General features: G+C 42.0%; 1 protein-coding gene across 5 annotated transcripts in view; it reads left to right on the forward strand.

Moving 5' to 3' along the window:
* The window catches only part of MAST2 (microtubule associated serine/threonine kinase 2), a 244,291-nt gene that overhangs the window by 169,048 nt on the left and 53,082 nt on the right, over positions 1-22,161 (forward strand). The window lies entirely within an intron of this gene.

A 22,161-nucleotide genomic window follows, 5' to 3' on the forward strand; every position in this document is an offset into this window, starting at 1 on the left:
CCTCTGTTCTGGTGTGTTCTAGTGTGTTCTAGTGTGTTATGGCTCCATTCGTCTTGGGCCATTTGATGAGGAGTCCACTAATATTTTGTACTACCGTGCCCAAGGATTAGGGCTCACAGAGAGGGTTTGTTGTCTAATGGGACTCCTGTTAACTTTCCTGCTCTTAGATTAGGAGATAACAAAAGCAAGAGCAGTATGTGTTTGTTCCTTTGTTTTTAAATAGAAATGAGGTCTCTCTATGTTGCCCAGGCTGGTCTTGAAATCCTAGGCTCGAGTGATCCTCCCACCTCGTCCTCCAAAGTACTGGGATTATAGGTGTGAGCCACTGCACCCGGGTTGGAGTATTTGTTTCATAACGATACTGATATTACGTATTGGAATTCAAGCAAATGACCTCATGGATTCAGGCTGCTCTACCCCTGGAATATGGGCTCTTCCCGACAGTATAAGGACTGACTTACATGGCTCTGAAGAATAGATAAAAATTATGAGGCAGCTGGGCACAGTGGCTCCCGCCTGTAACCCCAACACTTTGAGAGGCCAAGATGGGCCAATTGGTTGAGCTTAGGAGTTTTGAGACCAGCCTGGGCAACATGGCAAAACCCCGTCTCTACAAAAAATACACAACTTAGCCGGACATGGTGGTGTACGCATGTAGTTCCAGCTACTTGGGAGGCTGAGGTGGGAGGATCGCCTGATCACCTGAGCCCATGGAGGTTGAGATCATACCACTGCATTCCAGCCTGGGCAGCAACAGAATGAGACCCCATCTCAAAAAGAAAAAAAATATGAGGCTTGCATTGATTCTGGCACACTGTCCTTCCCAGGAGAGGGGCAGAAGAAAGACTCATCAGAGTCAGCCATGTGCTTCTGTGTAGAAGGTATATTCTTGTATCCCAGGGGAACCAGGCCACGGGACTCAGCTTTGCTGAAAGGGCTGCTGCACTTCTGTGCAATTCATTGCTACACTCTTTATAATGGAAGTTCTAAACCTACAGTTAGTGGCAATTGACAGGCTTAGAACTCTTCAGAGCTTGCTGCCTGGGCATAGAAAGCCATGGTCACTGTTGTCCTAAGCCTGGCCCTTGTCTGTCTTTGGGCGTTAAAGCAGGATATCCAAGCAGTGAAACGGGTCAGCATCAAGCTGAGTAAGATGGGTATATTCTCCATGGATTTGTTTCCTTGCTCACAGTTTACTGTCTTTGGAGGGAGAAAGTGAGGGTACATGTGGAGTATTTGAGGGCCCTGAGAGTCTGGTGATTCTGAAACTGAACTTTGTCCTTGGGAGAAGGATCTCACCTTCTTTGGCTCAGATTCTCTTAGCCTAGAAGCCAGCTTTTTAGTGTGATGATGGTCCCTTTCCAAGAATCAGTAAATCTCTCAATCACAAGCTGTCACTTTAGAAGATACCACCAAGAGAACAGGGATCCCAGGGAATTGGAGACATACTTGACCTTTAAAGCAAAGCTCTCATTGTGCTTAGGTGCTTTCCTCTAAAAAAAATTGACTGAGATTAGCTGGATTAGCTCAAACAGCACATCCTAGATTTTTAGAGAAACTCAGCATACATCTATCTGACCTGACCTTTTTATCATATAGGAATAAATTTAACATGTCTAGACCTTGTATATAGTTGCACAACTGTAATGTGAGTACTGAGCAGTAGTTAATACTGGCTGCTCTTCTCTAAGATGATTATCTCTCTATTTAGATTCTCCACAGTTAGCATTTAGAACTAAATCTTCCTACTCAAGTGGCTTTGATTGAGAACACCACCTGACCTTTTCAGCCTGCCTGGATCTGTAGACTCCAGCTTTGAGTTAATGTGTGTAACATGCTTAGTACTTTACAAATGTTAGCATCTGTATTATCTCTTAGCAAATCACTGCAGAAAATCTAGGGGGCAAGAATGGACATAAAAGCCCAATTTGTGACTGTAGACTATACTTATCCGGATGTTGAGACAGGCAGCACTGATTGTTTCAAGCAGATCCCACGTGGCATTAGATTATATCCTCAAATCTTTTTATATATATATTTTTTATTATACTTTAAGTTCTAGGGTACATGTGCACAACGTGCAGGTTTGTTACATATGTGTAGATGTGCTATGTTGGTGTGCTGCACCCATTAACTCGTCATTTACATTAGGTATATTGCCTAATGCTATCCCTCCCCCATCCCCCCACCCCACAACAGGCCCCGGTGTGTGATGTTCCCCTTCCTGTGTCCAATGTTCTCATTGTTCAGTTCCCACCTATGAGTGAGAACATGCGGTGTTTGGTTTTTTGTCCTTGTGATAGTTTGCTGAGAATGATGGTTTCCAGCTTCATCCATGTCCCTACAAAGGACATGAAATCATCATTTTTTTATGGCTGCATAGTATTCCATGGTGTATATGTGCCACATTTTCTTTTTTTTTTTTTTTTTTTGAGACGGAGTCTTGCTCTGTCGCCCACGCTGGAGTGCAGTGGTGCAATCTCGGCTCACTGCAAGCTCCGCCTCCCGGGTTCACGCCATTCTCCTGCCTCAGCCTCTCTGAGTAGCTGGGACTACAGGCACCCGCCACCACGCCCGGCTAATTTTTTTGTATTTTTAGTAGAGACGGGGTTTCACCGTAGTCTCGATCTCCTGACCTCGTGATCCACCCACCTCGGCCTCCCAAAGTGCTGGGATTACAAGCGTGAGCCACTGCGCCCGGCCGTGCCACATTTTCTTAATCCAGTCTGTCATTGTTGGACATTTGGGTTGGTTCCAAGCCTTTGCTATTGTGAGTCATGCTGCAATAAACATATGTGTACATGTGTCTTTATAGCAGCATGATTTATAATCCTTTGGGTATATACCCAGTAATGGGATGGCTGGGTCATATGGTATTTCTAGTTCTAGATCCCTGAGGAATCACCACACTGTCTTCCACAATGGTTGAACTAGTTTACAGTCCCTCCAACAGTGTAAAAGTGTTCCTGTTTCTCCACATCCTCTCCAGCACCTGTTGTTTCCTGACTTTTTAATGATCGCCATTCTAATTGGTGTGAGATGATATCCCATTGTGGTTTTGATTTGCATTTCTCTGATGGCCAGTGATGATGAGCATTTTTTCATGTGTCTGTTGGCTGCATAAATGTCTTCTTTTGAGAAGTGTCTGTTCATATCCTTTGCCCACTTTTTGATGGGGTTGTTTGTTTTTTTCTTGTAAATTTGTTTGGGTTCTTTGTAGATTCTGGATATTAGCCCTTTGTCAGATGAGTAGATTGCAAAAATTTTCTCCCATTCTGTAGGTTGCCTGTTCACTCTGATGGTGGTTTCTTTTGCTGTGCAGAAGCTCTTTAGTTTAATTAGATCCCATTTGTCAATTTTGGCTTTTGTTGCCATTGCTTTTGGTGTTTTAGACATGAAGTCCTTGCCCATGCCTATGTCCTGAATGGTATTGCCTAGGTTTTCTTCTAGGGTTTTTATGGTTTTAGGTCTAACATGTAAGTCTTTAATCCATCTTGAATTAATTTTTGTATAAGGTGTAAGGAAGGGATCCAGTTTCAGCTTTCTACCTATGGCCAGCCAATTTTCCCAGCACCATTTGTTAAATAGGGAATCTTTTCCCCATTTCTTGTTTTTGTCAGGTTTGTCAAAGATCAGATAGTTGTAGATGTGTGGTATTATTTCTGAGGGCTCTGTTCTGTTCCGTTGGTCTATATCTCTGTTTTGGTACCAGTACCATGCTGTTTTGGTTATTGTAGCCTCATAGTATAGTTTGAAGTCAGGTAGCCTGATGCCTCCAGCTTTGTTCTTTTGGCTTAGGATTGACTTGGCAATGTGGGCTCTTTTTTGGTTCCATATGAACTTTAAAGTAGTTTTTTCCAATTCTGTGAAGAAAGTCACTGGTAGCTTGATGGGGATGACATTGAATCTATAAATTACCGTGGGCAGTATGGCCATTTTCACGATATTGATTCTTCCTATCCATGAGCATGGAATGTTCTTCCATTCGTTTATATCCTTTTTTATTTCATTGAGCAGTGGTTTGTAGTTCTCCTTGAAGAGGTCCTTCACATCCCTTGTAAGTTGGATTCCTGGGTATTTTATTCTCTTTGAAGCAGTTGTGAATGGGAGTTCACTCATGATTTGGCTCTCTGTTTGTCTGTTATTGTTGTATAAGAATGCTTGTGATTTTTGCACATTGATTTTGTATCCTGAGACTTTGCTGAAGTTGCCTATCAGCTTAAGGAGATTTTGGGCTGAGACGATGAGGTTTTCTAGATATACAATCATGTCATCTGCAAAGAGGGACAATTTGACTTCCTCTTTTCCTAGTTGACTACCCTTTATTTCTTTCTCCTGCCTGATTGCCCTGGCCAGAACTTCCAACACTATGTTGAATAGGAGTGGTGAGAGAGGGCATCCCTGTCTTGTGCCAGTTTTCAAAGGGAATGCTTCTAGTTTTTGCCCATTCAGTATGATATTGGCTGTGGGTTTGTCATAATTTATTGAGTTTTTAGCATGAAGGGCTGTTGAATTTTGTCAAAGGCCTTTTCTGCATCTATGGAGATAATCATGTGTTTTTTGTCTTTGGTTCTGTTTATATGCTGGATTACGTTTATTGATTTGCTTATGTTGAACCAGCCTTGCATCCCAGGGATGAAGCCCACTTAATCATGGTGGATAAGCTTTTTGATGTGCTGCTGGATTCGGTTTGCCAGTATTTTATTGAGGATTTTTGCATCGATGTTCATCAAGGATATTGGTCTAAACTTCTCTTTTTTTGTTGTGTCTCTGCCAGGCTTTGGTATCAGGATGATGCTGGCCTCATAAAATGAGTTAGGGAGGATTCCCTCTTTTTCTATTGATTGGAATAGTTTCAGAAGGAATAGTACCAGCTCCGCCTTCTACCTCTGGTAGAATTTGGCTGTGAATCCATCTGGTCCTGGGCTTTTTTTGGTTGGTAAGCTGTTAATTATTGCCTCAATTTCAGAGCCTGTCATTGGTCTATTAAGAGATTCAACTTCCTCCTGGTTTAGTCTTGGGAGGGGGTATGTGTCGAGGAATTTATCCATTTCTTCTAGATTTTCTAGTTCATTTGCCTAGAGGTGTTTATAGTATTCTCTGATGGTAGTTTGTATTTCTGTGGGATCGGTGGTGATAACCCCTTTATCATTTTTTATTGCGTCTATTTGATTCTTCTGTCTTTTCTTCTGTATTAGTCTTGCTAGCAGTCTATCAATTTTGTTGATCTTTTCAAAAAACCAGCTCCTGGATTCACTGATTTTTTTTTTGATCATTTTTTGTGTCTCTATCTCCTTCAGTTCTGCTCTGATCTTAGTTATTTCTTGCCTTCTGCTAGCTTTTGAATGTGTTTGCTCTTGCTTCTCTAGTTCTTTTAATTGTGATGCTAGGGTGTCAACTTTAGATCTTTCCTGCTTTCTCTTGTGGGCATTTAGTGCTATAAATTTCCCTCTACACACTGCTTTAAATGTGTCCGAGAGATTCTGGTATGTTGTGTCTTTGTTCTCATTGGTTTCAAAGAACATCTTTATTTCTGCCTTCATTTCGTTATGTACCCAGTAGTCATTCAGGAGCAGGTTGTTCAGTTTCCATGTAGTTGAGCGGTTTTGAGTGAGTTTCTTAATCCTGAGTTTTAGTTTGATTGCACTGTGGTCTGAGAGACAGTTTGTTACAATTTCTGTTCTTTTACATTTGCTGAGGAGTGCTTTACTTCCAACTATGTGGTCAATTTTGGAACAGGTGCGGTGTGGTGCTGGGAAGAATGTATATTCTGTTGATTTGGGGTGGAGAGTTCTGTAGATGTCTATTAGGTCCGCTTGATGAAGAGCTGAATTCAATTCCTGGATATCCTTGTTAAACTTTCTGTCTCGTGGATCTGTCTAATGTTGACAGTAGGGTGTTAAAGTCTCACATTATTATTGTGTGGGAGTCTGAGTCTCTTTGTAAGTCTCTAAGTTAAGGCCTTGCTTTATGAATCTGGGTGCTCCTGTATTGGATGCATATATATTTAGGATAGTTAGCTCTTCTTGTTGAATTGATCCCTTTACCATTATGTAATGGCCTTCTTTGTCTCTCTTGATCTTTGTTGGTTTAAAGTCTGTTTTATCAGAGACTAGGATTGCAACCCCTGCCTTTTTTTGTTTTCTGTTTGCTTGGTAGATCTTCCTCCATCCCTTTATTTTGAGCCTATGTGTGTATCTGCACGTGAGATGGGTTTCCTGAATACAGCACACTGATGGGTCTTGACTCTTTATCCAGTTTGCCAGTCTGTGTCTTTTAATTGGAGCATTTAGCCCATTTACATTTAAGGTTAATATTGTTATGTGTGAATTTGATCCTGTCATTATGATGTTAGCTGGTTATTTTGCTTGTTAGTTGATGCAGTTTCTTCCTAGCCTTGATGGTCTTTACAATTTGGCATGTTTTTGCAGTGGCTGGTACCGGTTGTTCCTTTCCATGTTTAGTGCTTCCTTCGTGAGCTCTTGTAGGGCAGGCCTGGTGGTGACAAAATCTCTCAGCATTTGCTTATCTGTAAAGGATTTTATTTCTCCTTCACTTGTGAAGCTTAGTTTGGCTGGATATGAAATTCTGGGTTGAAAATTCTTTTCTTTAAGAATGTTGAATATTGGCCCCCACTCTCTTCTGGCTTGTAGAGTTTCTGCTGAGAAATCCACTGTTAGTCTGATGGGCTTCCCTTAGTGGGTAACCCGACCTTTCTCTCTGGCTGCCCTTAATATTTTTTCCTTCATTTCAACTTTGGTGAATCTGACAATTATGTGTCTTGGAGTTCCTCTTCTTGAGGAATATCTTTGTGGCATTCTCTGTATTTCCTGAATTTGAATGTTGGCCTGCCTTGCTAGGTTGGGGAAGTTCTCCTGGATAACATCCTGCAGAGTGTTTTCCAACTTGGTTCCATTCTCCCCATCACTTTCAGGTACACCAATCAGACATAGATTTGGTCTTTTCACATAGTCCCATATTTCTTGGAGGCTTTGTTGATTTCTTTTTATTCTTTTTTCTCTAAACTTTTAGCTTCATTTCATTCATTTGATCTTCCATCACTGATACCCTTTCTTCCAGCTGATCGAATCAGCTACTGAAGCTTGTGCATTCATCACGTAGTTCTCGTGCCATGGTTTTCAGCTCCACCAGGTCCTTTAAGGACTTCTCTGCATTGGTTATTCTAGCTAGCCATTCATCTAATCTTTTTTCAAGGTTTTTAACTTCTTTGCGATAGGTTCAAACTTCCTCCTTTATCTTGGAGAAATTCGATCGTCTGAAGCCTTCTTCTCTCAACTCATCAAAGTCATTCTCCGTCTAGCTTTGTTCCGTTGCTGGTGAGGAGCTGCATTCCTTTGGAGGAGGAGAGGTGCTCTGATTTTTAGAATTTTGTTTTTCTGTTCTGTTTTTTCCCCATCTTTGTGGTTTTATCTACCTTTGGTCTTTGATGATGGCGACATACAGATGGGGTTTTGGTGTGGATGTCCTTTCTGTTTGTTAGTTTTCCTTTTAACAGTCAAGACCCTCAGCTGTAGGTCTGTTGGAGTTTGCTGGAGGTCCACTCCAGACCCTGTTTGCCTAGGTATCAGCAGCGGAGGCTGCAAAACAGCAAATATTTCTGAACAGCAAATGTTGCTGTCTGATCATTCCTCTGGAGGTTTCGTCTCAGGTACCTGGCCATGTGAGGTGTCAGTCTGCCCCTACTGGGGGGTGCCTCCCAGATAGGCTACTTGGGGGTCAGGGACCCACTTGAGGAGGCAGTCTGTCAGTTCGCAGATCTCAAACTCCGTGCTAAGAGAACCACTACTCTCTTCAAAGCTGTCAGACAGGGACATTTAAGTCTGCAGAGGTTTCTGCTGCCTTTTGTTCAGCTATGCCCTGCTCCTAGAGGTGGAGTCTACAGAGGAAGGCAGGTAGGCCTCCTTGAGCTGTGGTGGACTCCACCCAGTTCGAGCTTCCTGGCTGCTTAGTTTACCTACTCAAGCCTCAGCAATGGCGGGTGCCCCTCCCCCAGCCTCGCTGCTGCCTTGCAGTTCGATCTCAGACTGCTGTGCTAGCAGTGAGCAGGGCTCCATGGGCGTGGGACCCTCTGAGCCAGGCGCGAGATATAATCTCCTGGTGTGCCGTTTGCTAAGACGATTGGAAAAGTGCAGTATTAGAGTGGAAGTGACCTGATTTTCCAGATGCTGTCTGTCACAGCTTTGCTTTGCTATGCAAGGGAATTCCCTGACCCCTTGTGCTTCTCGGGTGAGGCGATGCCTTGCCCTGCTTCGGCTCATGCTCAGTGTGCTGCACCCACTGTCCTGCACCCACTATCCAACAAGCCACAGTGAGATGAATCTGGTACCTCAGTTGGAAATGCAGAAATCAGCCGTCTTCTGCGTCACTCACGCTGGGAGCTGTAGACTGGAGCTGTTCCTATTCGGCCATCTTGGAACCCCTCAAATCTTATATATCCTGAAATTTATATCCACAAGATATGCCATGACACTTTACTATCCCTTTTAAGTTTTGAATCTGTTGAATAGTATGAGGCCTGTTAATTTGAAAGGAGGTTCATTTATTCCATACAGTTCAATTCAGTATTAAATATCTACTACTAAGTAGGTTACAGCGTCAGTAATGTCAGTTCAGTAGGTACATACCCAGCCATTCGGGAAATGGAAACTCCCTACCTTATTTTTTTTTTTAATTAATAAACTTTATTTCTTAGAGTAGTTTTAGGTTCACAGCAAAATTGAGGAAGATACTGAGATAAACCATATACCCCCTGCCCTCACCTATGTATAGGCTCCCCATTATCAGCTCCCTACCAGAGTGCTACATTTGTTACAGTTGATGAGCCTACACTGACACATCACCCGGGCACTAGTTTACATTAAGATTCACTGTTAGTGGTATACATTTTGTGTGTTTGGGCGACATTATCATGATACATATTTACCATTATAATATCATACAGAGTCTTTTCACTGTCCTAAAAATTATCTGTGCTCTGCCTATTTATTTCTTTCTCCCCTTAACTCCTGGCATCCAGTAATGTTTTTACTATCTCCACTGTTTTGCCTTTTCCAGAATGTCATATAGTTGGAATCATACAATAGCCTTTTCAGATTGGCTTCTTTCACTTAGTAATATATACTAAAGTTTCCTCCATGTCTGTTCATGGCTTGATAGCTCATTTCTTTCTGAGTAATATCCTGTTGTCTGGTTATACCACAGTTTATTTTTATCCACTCACCTACTTAGAAGCATCTTGGTTGCTTCTAAGTTTTGGCAGTTGTGAAAAAGCTGCTATAAACATTGTGTAGGTTTTTGGGTAGACGTTAATTTTTAACTTATTTGGGTAAATAAGGAGCACAATTGCTATATTGAATGTTAAGAGTATATTTGATTTTGTAAAAAACAAAAAAAAACTCTTCAAGCTGGGCGTGGTGGCTCACGCCTGTAATCCCGCACTTTGGGAGGCCAAGGTAGGCAGATCACTTAAAGTCAGGAGTTCAAGACAAGCCTGGCCAACGTGGTGAAACGTCGTCTCTACTAAAAATAGCCGGACATGGTGGTGTGCACCTGTAATCCCAGGTACTTGGGAGGCTGAGGCAAGAGAATCGCTTGAACCAGGGAGGTGGAGGTTGCAGTGAGCCAAGATTGTGCTACTGCACTCTAGCCTGGGCAAAAGAGTGAGAGTCTGTCTCATAAAAAGAAAAAGAAAACTCCCAAGCTGCCTTCCAAAGGGGTGGTACCATTTTACATTCCTACCAGCAGTAATCCCTGCCAGCATTTGGTGGTGTCAGTGTGTGGATCTGGGTCTTTTTTTTTTTTTTTTTTTCAGGCAGGGTCTCACGCCGTCATTCGGGCTGGAGTATGGTGGCACAGTCACAACTCAGTACAGCCTTGAGCTCTCAGGCTCCCAGATTTTCGCCATTCTAATCTATGCGTAGTGGTATCTCATTTAATTTTCAATTCCTGGCGGAGCACGATGGCTCACACTTATAATCCCAGCGCTTTGGGGAGGCCCAGGCAGGTGTGGTTTTTTTTTGTTTGTTTTGTTTTTTTTTTGAGAGAGTCTCACTCTGTCACCCAGGCTGGAGTGCAGTGGTGCGATCTTGGGTCACTGCAACCTCCACCTCCCGGGTTCAAGTGATTCTCCTGCCTCATCCTCCCGAGTAGCTGGGACTACAGGCATGTGCCACCACACCCAGCTAATTCTGTATTTTTAGTAGAGATTACGTTTCATGTTGGCCAGGCTGGTCTTGAACTCCTGACCACAAGTGATCTGCCTGGCTCAGCCTCTCAAAGTGCTAGGGTTACAGGCGTGAGTCACCGCACCTGGCCTTGCATATAACTTTTGACTGCCCCCAAATTTAACTACTAATAGCCTGCTGTTGACCAGAAGCCTTACTGATAACACAGTTGATTAACACACAATTTGTATGTTTTATGTATTATATATGACACTCTTATAACAAAATAAGCTAGAGAAAAGAAAATTTTTTGAGAAAATCACTGGAAGAGAAAATATACTTACTATTCATTAATTGGAAGTGTATCATCATAAAGGTCTTTGCCTCATCATCTTCACATTGAGTAGGGTGAGGAAGATGAAGGATTAGTCTTGCTATGTCAGGAGTGGCAGAGGCAGAAGAGGTGGTGGAGGTGGAAAGGGATGCAGGAGTGGCAGGCACATAACTTTTACTGAAAAAATTTGTTTATAAGTGAACCCGTACAGTTCAAACCTGTGTTATTCAAAGGTCCACTGTAATCCAAATCAACCTTCAAATACCACTATACCACTTTGCCTTATGATGGCAAAATACACCTAAATCCTCTCTTCAGTACCTTGTAATTTTGCTGTCATTCATTTCACTTATATATAAGCACATGTGTGTATGTGTGTGTGTAATGTATGTAAAAGCATACCTAATCACATACATTGTTGCTGTTACAGATTAAACACCCCCAGTCCAAAAATCCGAAATCCAAAATGCAAAACTTTTTAAGCACCAACATGAACCTCACAGGAAATGCTTGTTGGAGCCTTTTAGATTTTGGGCTTTCAGATTTGGGATGTTCAGCTGTTTAGTATAATGCAAATATTTCAAAATCAGGAAAAAAAATTGAAATTTAGAACACTTCTGGTCTGATAAGGGATACTTATCCTATATTATGTTGAACAGACTTATCTATTAGACAAATCAAGAATAAGAAAAACAAGTTTTTAGTTTACCTTCACCACTTCTCCAGTGTGCTTGCTTGTTTCATGTAGAGTTCAGTTTCTCCCCTATATAATTTTCTCTCTGAACAACTTCTTTTAACATTTCTTGCAAGGCAGATCTACTGCTATAAAATCCCCCATTTTTTGTTAGGGAAAATCTTTATTTCTTCTTCACCTTTGAAGTATAATTTCACAGGGTACAGAATTTTAGGTTGCTTGCTTGTTTTTTTTTTGTTTGTTTGTTTTGTTTTTTTGTCTCTCAACACTTTTAATATTTCACTCCACTATCTTCTTGCTCGTGTGGTTTGTGAGAAGTTGGATGTAATTCTTGTCTTTGCTCCTCTGAAGATAAGGTGTTTTTTCCCTCTGGCTTTCAGATTTTTGTGTACCTTTGGTTTTCTATAGTTTGAATATGATATGTCTAAGTGCAGTTTTTTTCTGAATTTATCCTGCTTGGTATTTTCTGAGCTTCCTGAATGTATGGCTTGGTGTCTGACTTTAATTTGGGGAAATTTTATGTCATTATTGCTTCAAATAATTCCCTTCCTTTCTCTTTTTCTTCTTGTATTCCTGCTACATACGTATCACACCTTTTGTAATTGTCTCACAGTTCTCAGATATTCTGGTGTTGGTTTTTTTTTCAGTCCTTTTTTCTTTGCTTTTTAGTTTTGGAAGTTTCTGTTATCATATCCTCAAGATCAGAGATTATTTCCCCAGCAGTGTTCAGTCTATTAATGAGCCCATCAGAGGCATTCTTCAGTTCTGTTACAGTGATCTTTAACATTTTCTTTTGATTCTTCCTTAGAATTTCTGTTTATATTATCCATCTGTTCTTGCATGTTGTCTACTTTTCCCATTAAAGTGCTTAGCATAATTAATCATGGTTTTGAAAAATTCCTAGTCTGCAACATTCCTGTCATATCTGACTCTGGTTCTGACGCTTGTTCTGTCTCCTCAAACTGTTTTTTGCTTTTTAGTGAGCTTTGTAATTTTTTTGTTAAAAGGTGGATGAGATGAACTGAGTAAAAGTAGCTGTGATAAATAGGCCTTTAGTAATATATTGGTAAGGTGTAGGGGAGGAGAAGTGTTCTATAGCAGGGATCCGCAACCCCTGGGCCACGGACCAGTACTTCTTGTGGCCTGTTAGAAACCAGGCCACACAGTAGGAGGTAAGTGTCAGACAATCAAGCGAAGCTACATTTGTATTTACAGTCGCTCCTTATCACTCACATTACTGCCTGAGCTCTGCCTCCTGTCAGATCAGCTGCGGCATTTAGATTCTCATAGGACCATAAACCCTATTGTGAACTGTGCCTACAAGGGATCTAGGTTGCACACTTCTTATTAGAATCTAATGCCTGATGATCTGTCACTGTCTCCCATGACCCCCAGATAGGACCGTATAGTTGCAGGAAAACAAGTTCAGGGCTCCCACTGATACTATATTATGGTGAGCTGTATAATTATTTCGTTATACATCACAGTGTAATAATAATAGAAACAAAGTACACAATAAATGTAATGTGCTTGAATTATCCTGTAAACCCCCTGCCTCCCCACTCCCTGGTCCATGGAAAAATTATCTGCCATGAAACTGGTCCCTGGTGCCAAAAAGGTTGGGGAATGCTGTTCTATAGTCTTGTGACTAGGTCTCAGTCTTTTGATGAGCCTTTGTCCCTGGACTGTGAACTTCTCCAGTGCTTCTCAGTTTTTCCCCCACACTGTAGCTGGGACAAGATGGTTCTTGGCTGCTGGAACTGGGTATTTCTTCCCCCAGGTAGAGCTGGCATTGATAAAATCCCAGCAAGTTAGATGCAAACAAAATAGTTTCTCCCAAGGACAGGCTTGTTAAGAACAGAATGCTCTGGTGCGTATCAAAACAGTTCCTTTTCCCTCCTCCTGCTGGAATCATGAGATTTTCTTCAGTAATCACTGTGAGGATCCAGTAGGTCTCCTTTGGATAAAACTTACAAAAATGTGGGAGCACCCCCATGTCTAGATCCCCCTGGAGTTTTTAACTCTCAGCATAATCCACACTGAGCTTCCAGCAATTCCTCAGTTACAGTTCAGGTCTTCCTGCCCTGGCACTGGTTGCCGTGGAGGTTTCTGCTTAAGAATTTCTGCTCCTGCTGGGCGCAGTGACTCACACCTGTAATCCCAGCACTTTGGGAGGCCAAGGCGGGTGGATCACGAGGTCAGGAGTTCGAGACCATCCTGACTAATACGGTGAAACCCTGTCTCTACTAAAAATCCAAAAAAAAATTAGCCGGGCATGGTGGCGGGTGCCTGTAGTCCCAGCTACTCAGGCGGCTGAGGCGGGAGAATGGCTTGAACCCGGGAGGCAGAGCTTGCAGTGAGCCCAGATCGCGCCCCTGCACTCCAGCCTGGGCGATAGAGCAAGACTCTGTCTCAAAAAAAAAATAAAAATAAAAATAAAAAAAGAATTTCTGCTCCAGTAAGTTGTACCTCACTGTGTCTGCTGTCTGTCTGTCCAGTTTTGGGGGCAATGGTTCATCCTGTGACGTCACTCGGCTGACAGACTAAGAAGTGTTTTTTTTGTTTGTTTGTTTTGTTTTGTTTTGTTTTTCAGTTTGTTCGGCTTTTTAGTTGTTAAAACAGAGTGGCAACTCCTAAGCTCTTTACATGTCAGGCCAGAACTGGAAGTCAGTTTATTTATTTTTATAACTTGTAGAGTATTTCATTGTATAACTGTACCACAATGTATTCATTTTCTTATTGGTGAATATTGCATCAGTCTAGGCCCAATCAGGAGACAGATAACAGACAAGTGATTTAAACAAGTTTTAATAAAAGTAATACAAACTATGACAATAAGAGCCTAACTTTAACATGTGAGAAAACTCCATAGGGTACCATAGAGTTGAAGGAGAGTTCTCAAGGAAGAACTAACTTGGAAGAAGGATTCTCTAGGCTGGATTCAGGCCTTGTTGTAGTTGCAGCCCACTGGATGTAGTTGCAGCCCACTGGATGGCAGAGATGTTTTCTGGTTTGCCCAGACCAGAGCTGGTCCATAGTTACTCAGCAATCAGGGAATAGCCCTCTGGAGCACAGGTGAGTCTCAGCCAGTGGTCAGGGCTAGAGAGAGAGAGTAGAGGTGCTGCTGTGAGCACTTTGTGTCCTCAGGAAGGATGTGAAAGACAAATCCTGGGGGTCGGGGTGTTGAGCAAGCAAACAGAGAAAGTCAGTGGGGACAGGCCTGGAGCACACAGTATCTTTGTAGGTAAGGCTATGGAAAGGTGTCTGTGTGATTGGGGCAGAGCAACCCACATAATCCACATTCCCACACAACTGACTGATAATGCAGTTGCTAGAATTAGCACCAAGACCTTGTTCTTTCTGCAGTGTGCCTCCAATACCCTCTACTGAAAAAGTTTAACATCATGCTCACTGTAGAGGATAGATGATGCTTAACGGAATTCTCTTCTTTATCTCAGAGCAGGTATTGAAGGATTAATTTGAAGCTTAGTGGCATTAAATTGATAACCAGCATAGACATTTAGATTGTTTATACTTTTCCACTATTATAGTCATCAATGCTGCAGAAACATCCTTCTTCATGTTCTTCATATTCTTTTTGTATATATGTACACAGACTTTTTCTGGCATATATATGGAGGCATGGAATTGGTGAGTCTTGGAATAAACTGTATAAATTTTTAGGAATAGGATCAGTAGGTCAGGAGGCATGCATATTTTAATGTTGTTTGTTACATATCTAACTGATTTTACATGAGTATTCTGGAACTAAGAGTGTGCCTTCCATAAAAGCATTCAGTCCCTGTCATTCAAGGTCAAGCTCAAACCCTAGTGTCAAGCAGGAAGATCCAGCTGCCAATTCCAGGTGAGGACTCCTGCTGCGTGGAAGATGACAAAGATCTTAATAATGCCAGCCGTCAGTAGGAGTCCGCAGACCTCGGCCCACTGCATCTTCTGTGGGTTTGAAGCTGTCAGGGAGGACTCAACATTCAACACACTGGTTGGAACAGCATTTCACTCACAGAAAGGATAGATACAATACGATCAGAGTCTGGGATGTGCACCAGTCTCTCATGGCCCTTGGGTTCCTCCAGTGGCCTGCGGAGGGTGATGGACTGCACACATCTTTTTCATGCTACTGGCAAAGATCCCATTCCATCCTGTGGTGGGCAGATACACTGGTGGGGCTGGCCGTGTGCCACGTGCCACACACACTTAAGCAATACAAAGAAGTTTACTCCATACCCAGAAGAGGGGAAAAGTTTCTGCTAAGAAGGAAGAAGAATCTGGGGCCAAGTGACAGCTTGCCACACAGCTTCCTTATGAGGGAAAGTTCTAGACCCAGGCCACTAATTGGGCAGTCTTGGAGAGGGGTGGCAGGTCATGTGACGGCTACATCCCTTACAGCCAGTAATCCATCCCTCTTTACTCCCTGACACTTATAGCCTCCTCACCTCTATCTGCATTGAATCTACTTAGGCTAATTTCATTATCCCTTACTCCTGTTTATGCCCATCGCCACAGGAACCCTCAGGTTACCCGCACCCCATCATCTACATGCTTAATTCATCTAAACCTCTGAATATTCCCTGCTCTGTCTTATCCCTCCCTGACTCTGGAAACCCTTCCAGTGTACCTTTTGGAATTCCGGTTCTTTATCAGCAAAATCTGTCTCCGAATCTGTTCTCTAAACATTCTTTCTTCTTCCTGTTCTAGTGGAATCATAGGGGAAGAGAGAGAGCTTAGAACACTGATTATCTGCAGACTACTCAAGTGTCAGCCCTTTTCTCATAATCTCAAAGCACTGGGTCTAGTAGTAAGGGTAGATGTCCTCTGTCTTTTCATTATTTTCACTGTCTTCTCCCTAATCTCCCCATACTTAGAATCTTATATATCATTAATTTATATCATTTAATACCTATCATTGCAGCTGTAAAACTCTTCATACATTGCAATTGTAAAAATTTTAACTCTTGACTCCAGTTACTCTCTTCAGTTCTACTCCTGTATTATTGTTTTTTTCAGTCTGTTTGTGAGCTGTAATGTGTTATTCTTGGTGGTTTCTATACACCCATAGTTGATAACTCCAGTTCTTAAGACTTTCTGTTCTTTGAACTCCTGTCTTCCAGTGAACTTCTCCACTACCCTACCTCAATCACTTATGCCCTAGATCTGTACTTTAGACCTTGTCTCCATAATTTCAGTTTCCTTCTTCCTGCTCTCTGAGCACCACCTCTAATCTTTCTATAGCTTGTGTCATCTAGCAACCCTACCTCTGAAAAACAGTCATTTGATCCCGGGACCTTTAATCCTTGGGAACCTTCGATAACTATATTGAGATGTCTTCCAGACATCTGTGTGAATAATTCAGTATGTTTGTCTTGATTTCAAGGAAAAAATAGGGCTAGAGATACAAATGTTGGACTTTCACCATATAAAAAGATCTTAAAGCTGTTTGTCTAGATGTCATCACCTAGGGAGTTAACATAGACAGAAAGGACTAAAGGTACAAGGACTGAACCCTGGGACATTCCAGTTTTCAGAGATCAAGAGAATGAGGAGAGACCCAAAAGGAAAGAGGAAAATTTAGAATATATAGTGTCCTGGAAACCACATAAAAAGAGTATTTCAGAAATAGCGTGTGATCACCTGAGCCAAATGATATAGACAGATCAAGTGACGTGAAGTCTGAGTATTGCCAGTGGGATGTAGCAATGTGATGTCAGTGTTGACATTGATTAGCTGTTTTGATGGAATGGTGGGGGCAAAACCTAATTGGTGAGTCAAGGAAGAAAGGGAAAAAGAAAATGGAGATAATAGCTAAATAATTTGTTCAAGGAGTTTTGCTGTTAGAGCAGAAATGAAATGCAAAGATGGGTAGAGGGATCAAGAGAGTTTTCTTATTTGAAAAAAGTAACAGTGTCTATGTACATACACTGATGGAAGTGATTCAACAGCAAGAGAAAATCTGATAATGCAGGAGAAAGGAGAATGGCTGGCACAGTGTCCTTCTGTAGTTGAAAGGGGATAGGATCTAGTAAATAAGCAGTAGGTTAGCCTAGCCAGGAGCACAAACAGTCCTTCTCTAGGAATAGGGGAGGATGTGGGGAATACAGTGCAGATTATGGCTGGATAGATGTGGTAAACATAGCTTATTGAAGTTCCTCTCTGATTAGTTGAGGCCAGGTGCAGTGGCTCACGCCTGTAATCCCCACACTTTGGGAGGCCAAGGCGGGAGGATCATGTGAGCCCAGTAGTTTGAGACCAGCCTGGGCAACATGGTGAAACCCCATCTCTACAAATGATACAAAAATTAGCTGGGCATGGTGTTGCATACCTGTAGTTCCAGCTACTTGGGAGGCTGAGGTGGGAGGATCATCTGAGTCTGAGGAGTTCGAGGCTGCAGTGAGCTGTGATTGCACGGAACTGTGATTGTGATTTTGAGACAGAGCAAGACCCTGTCTCAAAAAAAATTTTTTTTTCTCACTGAAATGGAAAGTGAGGTGATTATCTGAGAGCCTGAAGAGAGAGGATAAAGTATGATACAGTCTTTTAAAATGATGGGAGAGAGAATACACTAAGAAGTATGGTCTGATTTCCAGTAGTATGAAGAGCCAAAGTTAGTGATCATACACATAAAGTGAGACTAGTCAGTTTTTCTGTATGACTTTCTGAAACTTCTCAGGCTAGGATTTTGGAAAGATTGTGTGAAGATACTGAAATTACTCCTGACAGAAGGCATGATAAAAAGAATGTCAGTGATACAGGAATAAAAATCTTTAAAGAGTAAAATCACAAACAAAGGTTTGTATGTGACTTTTAGCAAGGAGGGGTAATGGTTGTTGTAGTCTGATGACATCATTTCAAACCTGGGTGTTTTTATGGAGAACAGAGGGAGAATGCCTGAAGATGAAATGAGCCAGCAGGATGTCTACCCCACCTCTAGGTCTAGTGGTACAAAGGGGGTGTGAAATCCAACAGCCATCATTTGAGAGAGCTGCCAAGGAAGCTGCATCCACAGGGGACAGTCAAGTTTCAACCTGTTCAGGGTATGTTAAGGGCTGTACTAAATGTGTGTCCAGGGTGCTTGGGAGTACAAAAGTAAAGATTTGTAACCCAAGAGTCATTAAGCAAGGTGTTCTTTTTGGAGTTAGCTCATTGAATGAGGTAGAAAGCTCATTCTAAGATCTGTATGAAATAGAATTGTATGATCAGGAAATTAACAGTCCAGAGCATTATACTTGCCTGGACACGATGGCTCACTCCTGTAATTCCAACACTTTGGGAGGCCAAGGTGGGAGGATCACTTGAGGTCAGGAGTTCGAGACTAGCCTAGGCAATATAGTGAGTCCCTGTCTCTACAAAAAAAAAAAAAGCCAGGTGTGGTAATACACATTTGTAGTCCCAGCTGCTCAGTAGGCTGAGGTGGGAGGGAGGATGGCTTGAGTACAGGAGGTCACGGCTGCAGTAAGCCGCGCTCACGCCACTGCACTGCTCTCCAGCCTGTGAAACAGAGCAAGACTCTGTCTCAAAAAAAAAAAAAAAAAAAAGCACAGACCATAAAAAAGTACAGATCATATGTTACTAGATTATAAACTGCTAATCAAATATGGATGGGTAGGCAGAAAGTCACGGAGGGGGCTATATGCAGTGCTAAAGGGATGAGGTATCGAGTCCGTAGCATGGACTCTTTTTTACCTAAGATCCATGGACCCTGAGTGGTTTTAGAAGTGCCATAAATCTCCTAAAATTATATTTCCAATTTTGTATATATGTTCATTTTCTTGTGGAGGCAAGATTTGCCAAAGGTGGTTTTTTAATCTAAAAACTGAATGCTTTTTTTTTTTTTTTTGAAACAGAATCTCTCTCTGTTGCCCAGGCTGGAGTGCAGTGGTGCAATTTCGGCTCACCGCAACCTCCACCTCCTGGGTTCAAGTGATTCTTGTGCCTTAGCCTCCCAAGTAGCTGGGACTACAAGTGCGCACCACCACACCCAGCAAATTTTTTTTTATTTTTAGTAGAGATGGGGTTTCACCATGTTGACCAGGCTGCTTTTGAACTCCTGACCTCAGGTGATCCGCCCACCTCAGCCTCCCAAGTTGCTGGGATTACAGATGTGAGCCACCAAACCCGGGGAAAACTAAATACTCTTTAAGGCTTGAAGAGGCAAAGTGGTCCGGGCACAGTGAGTCACGCCTGTAATCCCAACACTTTGGGAGGCCGAGGTGGGCAGATCACTTGAGGTCAGGAGTTGGAGACCAGCCTGGTCGACATGATAAAACCCTATCTCTATTAAAAATACAAAAATTATCCAGGCATAGTGGCACATGCCTGTAATCCCAGCTACTCGGGGCCACAACATGTGAGAAGAATGCAAGGAAAACTCTGGAAAAATTAAAATCACATTGTTCTAATGGTGATTACCTGTGGAAAAAAGTAAAAAAGCAGCTTTCACTTTTTATTCAATTTGCTACTGTTTTTGGCCATAAGAATTTGTGAATTGTATGATAAAAATGTTAAAATAAAAGTTATTAACAGAGGGCAGTGCTGGCAGTTGGAAGACCAGTTAAGAGGCCATTGCCATTATCAAGATGTTAGGGGAATGTTTGAAATAAAGAAAATATATGAATATGAGAAAAATGTAAGAGATTAAATAAGTGGCATGTGGATTGATTGTCTTCAGATTCCCTGAGTGATTAATGCCATGTGTTGATACTCTTAACTTAGATAAGGAATACTAATAGGAAGAGAAGAGTTAGGGGGAGGAAGACGAACCCAGGATCAAATTTACACGTATTCAGACACTTGATTTATGACAAAAGTGGCACTATAGAGCTGTAGGCAAAATCCATTGGATGTTTGTATAGAGAAATTAGAAAATGTGGCTCTTCACCAAAAAATCAATTCCAGGTGAAGTATAATTTTAAATGTGAAAGGTAATACAGTAAAACTTTTAGAAGGTGTACAGAAGAAAATCTGCATGACCTTAAAATAGGGAAATTTTTAAAAAACAGGATATAAAGGATAAGATTCCTAAATTTGACTACATTTAAAATGAAGAATTTCGCCAGGCACATGGCTCATGCCTGTATTCCCAGCCCTTTGGGAGGCCAAGGCGGGCGGATCACCTGAGGTCAGGAGTTCAAGACCAGCCTGGCTGACATGGTGAAACCCCATCTCTACTAAAAATACAAAAATTAGCCAGGCGTGCTGGCGGGCGCCTATAATCCCAGCTACTCAGGAGGCTGAGGCAGGAGAATGGGTTGAACCCAGGAGGCGGAGGTTGCAATGAGCCGAGGTGGTGCCATTGCACTCCAGCTTGGGCGACAAGAGGGAAACTCTGTCTCAGGAAAAAAAAAGGGTGGGTGCAGTGGCTCACGCCTATAATCCCAGCACTTTGGGAGGCCGAGGTGGGCAGATCACGAGGTCAAGAGATCGAGACCATCCTGGCTAAGACGGTGAAACCCCGTCTCTACTAAAAGTACAAAAAAATTAGCCAGGCATGGTGTCTGTAATCCCAGCTACTCGGGAGGCTGAGGCAGGAGAATCGCTTGAACCCAGGAGGCAGAGGTTGCAGTGAGTCAAGATCACGCCACTACACTGTAGCCTGAGCGACAGAGCAAGACTCTTGTCTCAAAAAAAAAAAAAAATTCTAGTTATCAAAAGATACTATGAAAAGAGTGAAACAACAAGAAGATAATATGACACATAAAAGTAACAAAGGACTTGGGTTCAGAATATATAAAGAACTCCTGGGGCCAGCACAGGTGGCTCCTATAATTCCAGCACTGCGGGAGCCTTAGGTGGGCGGATCGCTTGAGCCAAGGAGTTCGAGACCAACCTGGGCAACATAGTGAAACCCTATCTCTTATATTTAAAAAACAAGAAAACAAAAACCACACAAAACCTGTAAATCAATAAAATAAAAAGATAGTATGATTGAAAAATGGCCAAGGGACTTGGACAGTTCACAAAAAAGAGATCCAAGTGGTCAATAAATGCATGAAAAGATAATTTACTCTCATTAGTAATATGAAAATGCAAAATAAGCCGGGTGCAGTGGCTCACGCCTGTAATGCCAACCCTTTGGGAGACCGAGGTGGACAGATCACTTGAGGCCAGAAGTTCAAGACCAGCGTGGCCAACAGGGCAAAACCTTGTCTGTACTAAAAATACAAAAAAATTAGCCGGGCATGGTGGTGCACACCTGTAATCCCAGCTACTCAGGAGGCTGAGGCACAAGAATTACTTCAACCTGGGAGGCAGAGGTTGCAGTGAGCAAAGATCACGCCACTGCACTCCAGCCTGGGCAACAGAGCGAGACTCTGTCTCAAAAAAGAAAGAAAGAAAATGCAAAATAAAATCACAAAAAGATATTATATGACCAATAATGGCTTAAAGAGTGACAAAACCAAGTATAGATGAGTATGTGAAACAGTAGGAATCCATAAGCACTGCTGATGAGTATATAAATTAATACAACTATTTTGCAAAACAGCTTGGTGTTTTCTTATGTACAGAAACAGGCAAACTAGAACACAAACGGACACATATTATATAATCTCATTTCTATGAAATGTCCAGGATACACAATTTCATAGAGGCAGAAAGTAGATTAGTAGTAGCCAGGGGCTCGAGTAGAGGGAAATGAAGAGTGACTGCTAACAGGTATAGATTCTTTTTTGGGCGATAAAAATGTTCTGGAATTATATAATGGTTATGATTGCATAGCTTTGTGAACACACTAAAAACCTCTAAACTGCACGCTTAAGGGTAAATGTTACATGAAAGTTATATCTCACTTTTAAAATTGTATGAGAGAAAAACTAGAGTGTTTAAAGTTGCATATTTAGTTGGTAAAGCTATAAGGAAATGATGATCATATTATTGACTTTAGATGGGGTAAAGGGAGGGGTTTTGATCAGGAGGGATTATGTGGAGCAATTTTG

This window comes from Hylobates moloch, unplaced genomic scaffold (assembly GCF_009828535.3).
Source record: "Hylobates moloch isolate HMO894 unplaced genomic scaffold, HMol_V3 SCAFFOLD_8, whole genome shotgun sequence".
Taxonomy (NCBI): domain Eukaryota; kingdom Metazoa; phylum Chordata; class Mammalia; order Primates; family Hylobatidae; genus Hylobates; species Hylobates moloch.